The following is a 15,066-nucleotide window of genomic DNA, read 5'->3' as shown; positions in this document are numbered from 1 at the left end:
CTTTCCTGCCTATGCAGGGGGTCGGACTCGATGATCTATTGAGGTCCCTTCCGACCCTAACATCTATGAATCTATGACCTGGCCCACCTTTACGATGAATGGGTTTGTTCATTAACATCTTTCTTTAATACTGATTCATGTACCAGGAGCTATACCTTTGCAGACAATAGTTTTGTGAAATGTTCAATTTTCATAAACCAAGAAGCGTAAGCCATGGTTAGGAAATGAATTCTGGAAGCTTAAAGAGATTGTAAAGGAAAGAAATAAGATTTCTAGGTCAATGATAGAGGGCAACTTCTGAAAGGAACTGTATAAGTGTGTCATAACTGAGATATGCAGACATAATGAGTCAAAAGAGAAAGAGCACTCATAGACTGTTAGAATATGTGTTCACGGCCTTGGTGATTATATAGTGATTTGAAGATGTATGTTGACTCCTCAAATATTATGAATAAGTATGTCTCATTTTTATTATTCCAGCCACACAATGGTAAGTACCTTCACCTTGAAAGCTGTCATCTATACAGAACTTAACTTCTAAGGACCAAATCCTGGCCATATATATGCAGCACAAAGGGCTCAAAGCTGCTTTAAACAGGAATATTCCAGGATAACAAAAATCTTAATATGCATCTTCTTGTGTTCCTGCAATTCCTGCCTATATAATTTCTCAGAGGAACCGTTATCTGACTAGAACCAAACTGAGCATAACTGCCACCATGTCAGAGGAGATGGGATGCCAGCTCCATATCAAATTCTTATGTTTTTGCACTGAAGCCTTTTGCTCACCCCCAAGAACCTGATGCCATAGCTTTTATGGGTTCTTCATCAGTAAACATAAAATAGCTGATGTATTTACTGTTAACAGCTTTTATATAGGGTGACTGTTCTTGTAAATTCCTTTAGTGAGTCTGAATTCATTTCTTAAGCATTCTTCATTAGAGACACTAGCTACCACCATGCTTTTCTCTTTGTATGTTCAGTAACATTGGAAAAGGTTCATTTATGCCTTTAGAGAAATAACTATGAGAGTAAAGAACAAAGAACTTGCCATATTTGTACTGGCAAAGTAGCCATAAACATGTCTATCTTCATAATGAAAGGAAGAACCATGAGATCCTATATGGACAGGGTGAGTTTTCTGACAAAAGGCAATCGGGAAGTGAGAAGGGGGAAGAGGGAAAGAACAGAGGGAAATGAATTAAAGACAACCCTACAACAATTAGATTCTATACCTGGAAAATTTATGGAACATTTATAAATTTATTCAGGGGTCATCTTAGATTTGAGGAAATATAGTATATCTTGATCCAGTAATAAAAAGAAGGTATCTTGTAATGATCCAAATCCATGCCACTTTTAAAACATGCACCAGCTATATTTAACTTGATTGCCTACCAGAATTAATATTTACCTATCACACCGTACATTACCGTATATTCTCCTAGGTTTAGAAGATCACACTCATGTAATGTACCATCCAGAACAGTTCTCTTTAAATCAGAAACTATTTTAAAGCTTGACCATGAATTAATATACCTGATTGGAAAATGATAGGTTGTCCCTTTCCCAATCTTTTTTTTTTCTATTTGCATTATTTTCCATGATCACCACATATAGATTTTATTAATCTGAAAAGCAGCTAATTACCATTATCTATATATAGCAACCCTTCCACATTGTAGGCCACTTATGCAGACCATTATACACATCATATAATGTACACTGGAACAGACATTCTACAACACATCCTGTTATTCCCATGGCTGTGTCACAGTCTATACAACTATTAACACCCATCCACCAAGAGGTCACACCATATACACCTGACAAACTCCCCACACAATATTCCATACGAATGAGTCTTCAAATAAATGATTTTTAAAGAGAAATATCTAGCACCTACTAGTGGTAGTGAAAACAGAGGAATACCACTGCCGGAGACAAATTTATAAATGATCCATCAATGGAAAAGGGAGAATTTGAGAGTCGTAGAGTATCATTAATGTCTTCTGTAAGGAAGATAGCAGTTTTTTAGATTAGACTGTTGTCATTTTAAAAAAATGAACAAACTTCTGGGTTCACCTGAAGTGCTTATTAATCAGATTTTAATGACTGGAGAAAGTATAGAAAAGAGGAGCTCTTATATTCAGTTAAAATGTGCTTCTCACAAACATGCCTGTGTGGGCATATGTGTGCATGCACACACAATATTACTGGAGATTGCTACATTTAGAAAATCAAAATTATCAAACTGAGGTGCCTAAATTTAGCTCCCTTATTGTCAATGATGCAACCAAATAATGATGCAGTCTTTGCTGACATGCACTTAGAAATGTTGACAATCATCAAAAAATTTTCAGGACTATACCTTAGCAAGCTTGTTGCTAGTCTGCACTTGTCATTAATTCATGTTTCTCTCCATTACCATTTGAAAAAAACCAAAACAAAACAATTTTGCATGCTGTTTTCAGTCTTCTGCTTAGTCTTCACCCTTAGTTGTATCAAATGAATGCAAGTCTTGCAAAGTCAGGATCTCTTCAATTTAATATGGGTGGGCTTCTGATAGAAATGTCAGGCATACTTAAAGGCATCAGGAATATGCCAGTGTTGGTACAGACAAAAATAATTAAGGATGTGCACCATGGTGTTTAATTTATTTGAAGAGCTAAACAAAAAGTTCTCTGCATCAATCACAATATTTACTGAGGTGTTATACATATTTAAGCAAAATTTTTTTTTACAATAAATCTGATGTTTTACAACTGATTATATGGCAAGCTTAGCAGAAATTCAAGTGTTAGCAGCTTATAGCTTTTTGAAAAACACAGTTATTCTCTGGAAGGGTTGCTATGTGCCTTTCAGAGAACTGAAAATTCCTGTTAGATTTATCTGAGAATATGAAGATATTAAAAACAAAATCTCCATGTTATAGACTGGTGTTTAACTGATACAATTCTGCATAATTGTATTTTTGAAAAAAAAAAAATCTTATTCTTAGTTATGAAGACTGCTTTTTTTCTGGATTACTAACTTTGCTGTCCCAACAGTATTTGAGGATGAACATTCAAATCAGGATTTGAAATTTGGAATTGGCTTTTGTAGACAAGAAAGACTGAATAAAAATCAAGGATACTTGGGAATGTTTGAATTTGGATCAGGCCTATCTCTGATTTATGTCTAACTAACAGTTTTAACTGGCTTTTTTAAAAATCAGGCACACAAAATGGTAGTAATTGAAGCTGAGCCTTAAGTTCATTAAGTCTGGAGCTCTTATTCTGAAATTTAATAAATGATAATTATCGATATCGTTGGAACCTATTAGATCATGTCCATATCAGGCCCTCCTTCTTCTTGATGCACCATATTGCCTGATTTCCCTCTTTAAATATAACTGCTTCGAGAAACCAAATTTAGTAAACTGAATATTTTGGATCGAAGTGAGTCTGAGAGCAGACAAGTACTCATTATCTTTTCATACCTATCCTCTGCTGATTTTCTCACCTGGAGGAAGAACAGGCGGCAGTATACTCTACATTCCAGTCCTGAGAGATGAGTGAAGACTGACGATCAATTTTTAAATATGAAAGGGTAAAGTCTGGGCAGTCTTCTCTACCCCAGCCCTACTCAGGGTTATTTGTGCATAAATAAGGCTTCTCTACAGGGATGATCAAAATAGTTTCATGATAGAGATCTTTTTCACTGTCCCATTTCTCAGAAGTGGTTGAAATACTTATGATTAAACTTTTTCCCCCCTCCATCCAATAACTTTTAATCTATGGTGATTCACAGAATAGGAAAGTTCTTCCACAAAGTAAACACTTTTCAAAGTATCATACTGTTAGAGGATATATTGCTCTGGCAGCAGGATTGCCTGGGCCCAGAGCAGCACCAGGTCTGAACACTAAGCTAATTGTCTGCAGAGACAGGTCAACTGAGTATATAAACCTAGTGCCTTCACTTGGATTCTGGCTACTCAATGCCTCATATTGTTTGATATCTCAGCCCTACTTCTGTCTTGCCTAGCCCTGATCCTGCCTTGGACCCCAGTACCTTACTTCTGCCTATCCTGTTATGCCCCTGAACTTCCCGAGTCCTGACCATCGACTTGATTTGATCTATGACTACAGATGTCGTTTTAGATTAGACACTTGTCTCTGACTACCTGATATGGTTCCTTTGAACTGCCTTGACCATGAATCTGGATCCTCTGCAGGTCCAGGAAACTTGACTAACTTCATACTCCTCAAGACTGCTCGTGTCATCTTCCTTACACTTTGAGCAGCCTTAGGATTTCTACTTTGGAATCACTCCCAGTCCATCTCCCCATGAAAACTTGATGACCAGCCTGCAGAACATATGGACTTAAATAGAGAGTCTATAGAAACAAAAGAACAGCCCTGCTAGCTCGAGCAGAAAAGTTGCAGGAGGAAAATGCAAACTGCTGCTCCAGTCGCCCTATTCATATCTGCTCCTCAACATCCGCCCAGAACCCAAGGTAGTCTAGCAAGACTGGTTTGGTGGGAACCCAGGAAAGTTCAGGGGTTTCTTAAATCAATGCTGCCTCCTATTCTCCCTGTACTTTCAGACTTTTTTCCATAGACAGATTTAGGGTGGGCCTAATAATCTGCTTGATGATGGGCAATGCACTTGTCCATGCTTCCACCCTTTTGGAAGGCTCAAGCCCCCTGCTAAAATACCTGGACAAATTCATTGAGGCCGTGAACATGCTGCCTTAAAGCAGAAGTCCAAATCCATGATCTGTTATGTGGCACATTTCCATCATCTGACTCCTGATGTCCAATGGAATGAGGCTGCCAAACTTTTTAATTTCTGTCAGGAACTGAATGAGATAAAAGATGAATGTCAAACCCCCTGCTAATTAGAATCTGTTCATGGACTTCTGCATTCATGTTGAACACCAGCTAATAGAAAGGAGGGTGGAATGAATGGGAATCCTCAATGCAGCCCCCTTCCCCCTTATCCCACAGCTCTAAGTCTCTCCCACTGGACCAGAAAACAGAACTTGTGCAGATAGAAACTGTTGTTGTACCTATCTGAGATGAAAAGGACCCATCAATGAGCTTTAGACCTATGTTTTTACTTGCGGGGGAAGGGTGTGGGGTGTGGGAGGGCAGTTCTTGTGACTGCTAGCTGTCCCTCTAAGAGAAGGAGAAGTACACAGGCAGGAAACTCCAAGAGCCTGCCTCAAAGAGGGGCCCAGGCTGATGATGGAACATATCCCTCAAGATTTTATGCCTTGCTCTGTTTTGTCTGCTTCAAGATTTACTTCTGTAGTGGGATACCAGATCTCTCACCTCCAGGCTTTACCTGAGCCACCTGGCCATGGCCAAGGGTCACTAGTTGGCAATGGTGGATTCTGGTACCTCCAGGGACTTCATGGACATCCAGTTTACTGAGGCTCACTGCATCCCAGTACAACAGAAGGCCATGCCAGAAGTCCTCTGATCCAATTAGAATGGACACAGTTCCATTGGCAGTATGGATATGAGATCATGGAGAGGCACTCCAAGTTGATCTGATCTGGTCTCCATACTTCTCCATCATTTTGAGCCTACCATGGCTGGCCCTTCATAACTCTCTCATTTGGTCAGGGGCCCAGAACCTGGAATTTGCTTCCCCGCATTGCTCTCAAGTCTGACACAGCAAAGTGCAGGGGTGATCTTGTGGTTCCAGAAATCAGTACGTCAGAAATGTAGAGTGGGCGGGAGGGGGACAGCCACATCCCTTGCTGCCCAACTTGCTTACATTCAGTGGTCACAGACCCTGGGTCTCCGTGAGTTCTGGAACATTTTTGACAAGAAATAGGCTGATAGCTTACCCAATACTTTACCCACACAGAGCACTTATGACTGCCCTACTGACTTCTAACCAGGCAGTGTTCCCATTGGGGTTGATATATTCCTTACCTAAGCCCAAACTCATGGTTCTGAGACATTATCTTGAAGAGAATCTGGATAAATGGTTCATTCAGCCTTCTACCTCCCCTCGGGAGCTCCTATTTTTACTTTCCAAGAAAGATGATTCTTTATGACCTTATACCAGGATTGGGCAAAATGGCATATCCAGCCAGCAGCTGAACTTCATTTCCCAGAAGCCCCTGCTTGCACCGCTGCAACCAGTTTCCATGGAGAACCCAGCAGTGGTGGGGCTGTGACAGCATGGGGCCAGGGTTTCCATGGAGACCAGTCCCAGCAGTGCTGGCAGGGCACATGGCTGGGTGGGGAGCTGCTCAGGGGCCAGGGCTGGGATCCTGGGGCAGTGATAGTGTGGTCTGGAGCTGGGGCAGAACTGCAACCTGCTGCCCACATGCCCTGCATTGGTGACAGTGTGGTACGGAGCTAGGGCAGAGCCATGATCCACTGCCTGCAAGCCCCTACCTAGGGTGTACAGGTAGCAGATTGCAGCTCTGCCCCAGCTCTGGACCTTGCTGTCACCACCACAAGATCCCAGTCCTGGAGTAGGTCCTGGCCCAGCCATGTGCCATGCCAGAGCTGCTGGGGCCGGTCTCCTTGGAAACCCTGGGCCTAAGCTGTCATGGTCCCGCCAGCAATGGGGTCTCCATGGAAACCATCCACAGTGATGTCAGCAGGAGCTGCTGGCAGATGGAGTCTACCGCAGGTCCTATCTGGCCCTTAGGCTGGACTTTGCCCATCCCTACCTTACATTTATTACTGGGCCCTCAAAAAGATAACCATCCACAAATGATAGTACCCCCTTCTGTTAATCAACAAGCTATTTGAATGTCTGTATTTGGCAGAGATGTTTACCCAGCTAGATTTAAGGGTGGGGGGAGGGGGAGTGGGGGGGACAACTTACAATTTAGTCAGATCAGGGAAGGGGATGAGTGGAAAAGAACCTTCTAGACTCATTATGGGCATTTCAACTATCTTGTAATGCTTTTTGGTACCCTTGTGTGACTTGCTCAGGTGATTTGCCTGGCATCTGGTGTCTCCAAATGGTCAGACCTCCCTGCCCACAGTCCTTGGCCTCTCCTTACCTCCTATGTCTTGCCTGTCATGATTTGATCTTAGGGTCTTTTAACTGAGAAGGCTGCCCCCAGAAGCTAAGGTAGCTTTTTCCTGTATGTCTCTCTTCTCTTTTCTATCCCAAACTCTACAGAGTGAATTTCCCCTTTAAGGTAGGCCCATTGTACCTTAGGGGCAATAATCATGACCTTCAGCTACCCCCATAGTAATGCCCATGCCTCACATTTGTCAGCCAGTGTTTAGAGGGCACGTCCATTGGCCCTGACTTTGTATTTGGCCCCTCAGGCCCTGAGTCTTTGTTGGGACTTCTACCTTCCTGGCTTCAGCCTCTTTCCTCTAGCTGGGCCCCCAGCCTAAGGTGTCCCAGACCTCATCTTCTGGGTCTAAGGCCTGTCCCACACTCATGTGTTTCTGAGCCCTTGTCCCTGACCCTTGCTAGGAAACTCTCTACTGGGTGTCTTTCAAGCACCCCTGTGGCTTCCAAACCCCCCCTGTAGCCATAACCTGGTCCTCCAGTTTTAAATCTAAGTTTAACAGAAAAGGTAACAAACTGCTTCCACTAAAGTTCTTCTCCAGTCTGAGTCAACATTGCACTGCAATCTATACTTTTCCCTTAGCTATCTCACTCTCATGCATAGCTTGGATATCCATGGGCCTGCTTCCTGCAACCAGCTTCCCTGAGGAACTCTTCTCCCTGCAGCATGCAGGGTTGGACTGCCTGCTTTGGCTCAGGCCCTGGGCTTACATGCATCAAAGTCATGCCCCTTTCCTGTCTTGTGGCTTCCCAGTCACGCACAGGAGTTTCCTCTTTACTTTAGTGCCAGCCTGTACTTCTGCTGCTGCAGCCCCACACAGCCAGTTTAGGCTGCTGCTCTCTTTTACAGTAACAGGAGCTCCTGGTCCCATTACAGCTTGCTATCATCCAATATTTTGTAAATGATATATTTCAGAATGTTTTGGCTGAATTTGTCATTATCTACTTGGACAATAATTTTAATTTTTTTTCTGATACACAGAGGGTGTGTTTACATGTCACCATATGGTGGCGTTGCTACCGTGCCATGATTTAATATTTCCTCTTGGAAGTACTAAAGCATGGTGCAGTACAGGCAGTTACTGCACCATGCACATGGTGCATGGTTAGATTTCACCGCTACATGGCCATAGCAATACACTACACCAGGGAATGCACCACTATGGCAATGTAGCTGATGATCACATGTAGACCCATATGATCACTACGTCACTGCATTGTGTGATGTCGTATATCACTGCGTCATTGTAGGGAGACGTGCAGACATGTCCAAGAATTGCATGACCAGCCTGTGCAATTCATGTAAGAGAGGTTGAGGCACCATGATCTCTATGCCAAACTTGAAAAATGTGAGTTTGCCAAGACTACCAATTCATTTCTGGGTTACATCAGTTCACCATTTATGGGTCTATTCATGGATCATAAGAACCTAAAGAATCTCCATGCTGCTCAAAGCATAAATCAGTGTCAGATTTGCTGAACATTAATTTTTCCATCAGGTTCAACTTTGTGGTTACCTATTACTCAGGTAGCCAAAACAACAATATGGATACTCTATCTTGATGAGACAAATGCCATACATCAAATCCTGAAGTCCTTCCCCCTATACTATGGCCCACAAATTTTTACATTTGCTACAGTGGATCCTGAACTAACAACCTTCATCCTGGATATCTCTATACAAGATCAATATGCCCAGCAACAAGCAAACAGTTCAGAAAACCTCCCCTAGTCAAACCTTCAGATCCATGATGGCATCTCATGCTGTGGGCACTGGATATATGTCAAGGAAGGATGAGGAAGGGTGCAGGCACTGAAGTGCCACCACAGTGTCCCTTCAGCAGGGCTCTAGAGTACCTTCAAGACACAGGTCTCCCAGCCTTTTTGGTGGCCATTAATGAACCAAGATATTAGGAGGTTCACTGATTCCTGTAATACCTGTGCCTGGAGAAAGATTCTTCGTGCCAGCCCCTTAGGGCTCCTTTCACTTCTTACACCCCATCAGTACAGTGGTTCACAGTATTTCTGCACTTCATAGTCGAACTACTTTATTCTAATGGCGCGCATCACTTTAATGTTGGTAGTTGACTCCCTCATAAAAATGGAAGAATTCATTGCAGTTGGGAATGCACCAACAGCTCCAGAAACTGCACAATTCTTTCTTTTTTGATAATATGGTTAGGCTTCATAACCTACCAGCAGAAATAATTTCTGACAGAAGGGTACAGTCTGTGTCTTAGTTCTGGAAGGAATTATTCTGGATATTAAAGGTGCAGCTCCTGACCTCCTAGGCATTCCACCTATACGCCAATGGACAGCCTGAGTGAGTGAACCAGACCCTGGAGCAGTGCTTATGCTGCTTCATAAATTATCATCAAGATGATTAGATATCTCTTCCCTGCAACATAATTCACTTATAACAATTCTATGCCCCCCACCCCAAGACAGAGGCCCTTCTTTGCTAATAAGAGTTTCCAGTCTTGTGACCACCCAGACCTTATGCGACCTTTGTCTCCAGTTCCAGCAGCCATAGACTGGATTACTCACACCAAATTCAGGAGGAACTGAAAAATCACATGCAAGCAGCTGAGAAGGCATATAAGGAGCAAACTGACTGGGGCCACCAAACTACCTCTTTCCCCTGCTTTTGCCACTGGGGACTGTAACTGGGTCCAAAATCTGAGGGCAGCTGTGGCACACCCTACTGACATCACTGAGTCTGGCTCCCTCTCTGACTGCTCAGAGTACCACACAGGCCTTTCTGCAGAGCTCTTTCTTCTCCATGGATCTGGGCCAGACATCTTCTCTAGCCATGAAATGCTGTGGTTATCCCAGCCTGGCTCTCCCCTTTCAATCAGCAAACTTCATTAACTGAAAAGAGGGGTTGTTAATTATCTCCAGCCCTCTAGGATTCTGTTGTCTGAGGTTAGCACTCTGGCTATCTTTACTGGGGCTTGCAGCCTAAAGGCCTTATTACATGGTAGTTCTGGGCAGCCCCTGGAGCTCTTAACATCTGGATTGTCTGCATATTAACACCTGAAATTAGTTTTAAGTACTCATTAGGCAGCTCAAAGTTATGCCACTCTGGAGCAGGATTCGCTCTGATCCATGCTACCCAGTTCATGTTACACCAAGGCAGAGGTGGGCAAAATGGTCGATCCAGCTGGTAGCTGGACTCCATTTCCCAGCAGCACCTGCCCGTATTGCTATGTCTGGTTTCCATAGAGACCCCAGCAACAGTGGTGCAGTGACAGTGCAGGCCAGGCTTTCTATGGAGACTGGCTACAGCAGTGCTGGCAGGGCACATGGCTGGGCAGGAAGATGCTCCGGGACTGGGGCTGGGATCTTGTAGTGGTGACAGCATGGTCTGGACCTGGGGCAGAGCCATGATCTGCTGCCTACATGCCCTTGCTGGGGGGGTGTGAGCAGCAGATCACAGCTCAGTCTTACCTCTGGACCATGCTGTTGCTGTCACAAGATCCTAGCCCTGGAGCAGAAACTTGCCCATCTGTGCACCCTGTCAGCACTACTGGGGCCAGTCTCCATGGAAACCCTGGCCCCATGCTGTAACAGTGCTGCCGTTTCTGGTGGTCTCCATGGAAACTCTGCCACAGCAATGCAGAAAGGGGCTGCTGGGAATGTAGTCCACTATGGGCCCAATCTAGACCCTGGGCTGGATTTTGCCCACCCCTGTGCTAAGGTGTAGCTACTCTAGACTACACTTTAGTATAAACACCCCACCTGCTCCCCTCCCATGTTGGACCCACTACCTCCTCCATCCTTCCAAGCACCCTAGGTCCATGCACACTGCCCCATCCCCTTGCTTACTTGTGGCTGCCTGTGCTTCTTGACCAGAGGGCTCAAGGCAGGGAAGGGTTAAGGGTTAACCTGCTTGCCCCAGGGATGAGAGGGGGCAGGGGAAATGCTGAGGGGCATGAGGGAGCCCTGGGGAAGTTCCAGGGGATGGGGGGTAACCCCGAATAGTGGGGGGTTCGAATTCTTACCTTTCAGTTTTTCAGACCCCTGCTGGTCAGAAGTGCTACGGCTCCAAACTCGAGCTAATACTAACACCAATCAACATTTGTGTGGCTGACACTATAAGGGGTAACAAGTCCCTAATATTCTAGAGCCCTTTATCTCTGCTACTTGTCTGCCAGGTAACAAGGGAGGACCCTGTTACATAGACCATGCCTGTCTTTCAGCCCAGAACTTCTGATTGGCCCGGCCATCTGCAAGCCAGATCACTGGTCCCTTGGACCTTTCACAGTCTTTAAGCAAATCTTGTCAGTGGCTTTCCAGCTCAGACTCCTGGACACCATGAAGATCCATTCATATACTGCATGCATCCCTTTTCAAATAATATATTGCAAACCCCTTCCCAGAAAGAAACGACTCTCATCACCCATCATGGTCCAAGAACACTGTGAGTATGTAATACTGCAAGTTCTGGACTATTCAGTGAAAAAGGGGAAAATATATTTTTTTTAGATTGGGAGTGATATAGTCTAGGAAACAGATGCTGGGAGTTGGTGAAGAGGATGTTCATGGCCCCAAGTTGGATAATTCCATCTGATGCATCTTGAAAAACCTGGCCCAATGGCCCCTGGAAGGTGCCCATAAGGAGAAGGGGTAATGTTAGAGGGCAAATTGCCCTGTAAGGAGGGTCACCTGGCCGCAGAGTAGCACCAGCTGTAAGTACCAAGCTAACTGGCTGCAGAGGTAGCTCACCTGAGTTCCTAAGCCCAAGCACTTCACTTGGTCTGTAGCTACTCAATGCCTTGCATTATGTAGTAGTGCAGCCCTTCTCCTGTTTTTCTTTCAGTCCCCCTCTTGCCTTAGACTTCGGTAACTCACCCCTGGTTATCTTATTGCACATCTGAACTTTTGAGCCCCTGACCTGTGACCTGACTTGGACTACAAGTATGGATATCACTTTGAATTAGACACTTGTCTCTGATTACATGTATTAACTCCTTTACACTGCCTTGGTCATGGATTTGGATCCTCCACAGGTTCAGATACTTGGTTAACGCCATACTCCTCAATCTGCTCATGCTTTGTTCCTTACATGTACATTTTAAAATGGAGTTATACAGTGTTTTCTTGCATACAGAACACCTGAGACTGTAACACTTGCCTTGTTTTCGGAATTCACCAAGAAAAATAAATAATCTTACCCTGGAGTACAGGTCTGGGGTCTCCAGCATCTGGGGCTTTACACTGGGTTCAGCTATGGACTGACCCTGCATACCAATCTGATCTGACATGCCAGGGTTGGCACCATACACCAGGACTGGGGCTGTGGGCTCGGTATGACCCTGCATGCTTGGGCTGTGCACCAGATCTAAACCCAGGCACCAGCCCAGTCTGGCAGTCTAGGGTTGGGTCTGATTCCATAGATAGGGACCTACTTAATCTGTGGTTTTTCAGGCTTCACAGAAACCACAAAATCCAGAATTGTCTGAGATATCTGTGAAATCAATAACAACAAAAAAGAATAAAAATAAATGCTGTCTCCCTAGTGGGAACCAGGGGTCCTCACTGCTAGAAGGGGAAGGTACCAGCTAGTCGGGTGCCATGAAAGGCAGCAGACAAGATGGTAGCTCTCCCCTTGTTCCTCCTCCCTTCATCAGGGCCTCTTCATCAATCAGTGCCAAGGAGTGGGGCAGCACAAAAGGCAGCTAGCAGTCAAGAGAGGTGAAAGGCCACCCTCTTACCTCTCTTCCCCCACAGGGCCTCTCCATCAATCGGTGCTGAGGGCTGGGGCCACAGCAAAATGCCCACAAAATCACTTCTGCACATTGCAAGCAGACCACAGAAAGCCCTTTGTCTCACTGATTTAAGTATGCCCCTACCCATAGGCCAGCACTGGGGCTGAGGCCACTTAATGTCTCTGACTTCACATGCCAGGTTCAGGTCTATGCTCCAGCTCTGGCTGGTGTACCTGCCTAATCTGGTACACAGGGCCATGTCATCCAGGTGGGGTCTCCCCAGGGGTCTGGAAACTGGGCAGCGGGGCAGTGGTTGGACTACTTGCAATGGCTCCCAGAACCGCAGCAACTGAGGCCTTCACAGCTCCCCTGCCACCAAATGTCCAGATCCCTGGGGATCTGAATATCTCATGTATAATGCTCACCGCAGTTTTTCCCAACTAGTTTGGAGGGGGGAAAGTGCAATTTTTGCGAGAAAATGTGGTATAACAGAGGTGCTGTTAGGGTTCTACCATGATCCTCTACTGAAAAGACAGCACTGATGTATAAGATAGAGTACAGGTAGAAATGTAAGAAAGAACAATTATTTTGGAAAGGAAGATAAAGGTTTCTGAAGTGTATATTTCAGTGAAATGACTAAATGACTTTCCCATTAAGAATAACAGATGAATTGTACTTCACATAAGAGCAAAATATATCCATTTTTAAGGGAAAAGAAACTTCAATTCTTACTTGATAATAGCCTGAATTTATCTTTTCTGCAGACATTTTGTTCAGTTCCTGCTAAGATTGCCAGGTTTCAAGGCTCTTTTTCTTTTTCTTCACCCACCACCATTATCGTTAAATACATTTTAACATATGAGACTTTTGTTTCTTGGCAGCAAAATATGTTGGCATTTCATTAAGCTAGATTTGGGTAAAGAAATGAACCTGCAAGATACTCTCATCCAAAGCAACCCAATCAGAACTGTTCTTTCAGCTTCATACAAAGCCAAGCGAAAGTTACTTTTTTCCCAATATATCTGAGTCCACAGTTTAAGTGTTCCAATAATATGAAGGGAGAATTGGACTAAGCTTTTCTCAGAGGAACAGCAGTCAGCAAAAGCCTCTTAGTCCTCTTAGCCTGAGGAATTTGTGTCTCTAACAGATTGCCAGGAAAGATTAACTGCTGCAGGTAGCACAGCTGCTGGTTCAAACAATTTTGATCTTTTTATATCTTGTGCTCATTCTGTTCCCACATGGAATTGGTCTGCTTGTTATGGAGAGCCGCAGGTAGCACAGCTGCTGGTTCAAAAGAGTTTGGTCCCCTTATATCTTCTGTGTATTGTTTCTACATAGCATTGGCCCACTTGTTTTGGAGAGCCCCAAAGAAACCATTTAAAAAAAAACTAGTTTGCTAACCTTTTCAAGGAGTGAAATATGCTCCCTTTTTATCTTTGGAGTGAAAAAGCTTTCTTATCAAACCCACGATTTTCAACCATTTCTGTGCACAGACTTTGCTAAGAGACAAAAAGGTGCAATTTAAGGAGATTGGATTATAAAATGTATACATATCAGAATCCCCATGCTCCACAGTTTCTCATTATGCAGCCTTTGTTCACAGTACTGGAGAATCTAACACCTGCACGTGAAAGATTTGCAGCACGGTTTGTCAAAATTTTAATAGTTCCAGTTACACAGGAACCAAAGTCCCATTTTCAAACATGACTTGCATACTAAGGATCCCTCTAAGCGCCTCAGCATATGTCTACTTTGTGTCTGGGGTGCTCACAGGGTGCCACCAAAATAAGCCCTGCCTACCTGCTTTATCTATGCATCCTCCAAAACTAGAACAGAGGGTACTGGTTTTCAACCTTTTTAGACTCAGGGCACCCTCATTAAACTCAAGGCATTCTTCATAAGTGTCAAGGAACCGCTTGGAAGAGGTTAATTCTTCGATTTAAAAAATAATAGAACATTTTTTCTGTTGCAAATAACTCAGAAAAACTGCAAGAGGTCAGAATGTTTCTGACAGTATGGTTTCCTATTTGAAATCTCTGGGTTTATCATGTGAATCCTCTGGAAATGTTTGCATGACTAATAGTGCTAATATTAAGCACCATCCTTAAAAGAATCTCACAACACCCCTGGAGTTCATCCAGGTTGAGCATTGCTGCTCTAGGGCTAACTCCTATAGTTTCCCTTAAGATATTTGTCTCTCAATCTCAAGAGCAGTTGTGGGTCCCTTCAGTCATGTTTGAAAGTAGGATTTAGATTCTCAGTCACCTAGAAGTTTTTGGAAACTACCCTACGAAAAAATGTTCTTATTTGT

Source organism: Alligator sinensis, unplaced genomic scaffold (assembly GCF_000455745.1).
Source record: "Alligator sinensis unplaced genomic scaffold, ASM45574v1 scaffold1122_1, whole genome shotgun sequence".
In the NCBI taxonomy this organism is placed as follows: Eukaryota; Metazoa; Chordata; order Crocodylia; family Alligatoridae; genus Alligator; species Alligator sinensis.
Note: the sequence above shows the minus strand (reverse complement) of the source record.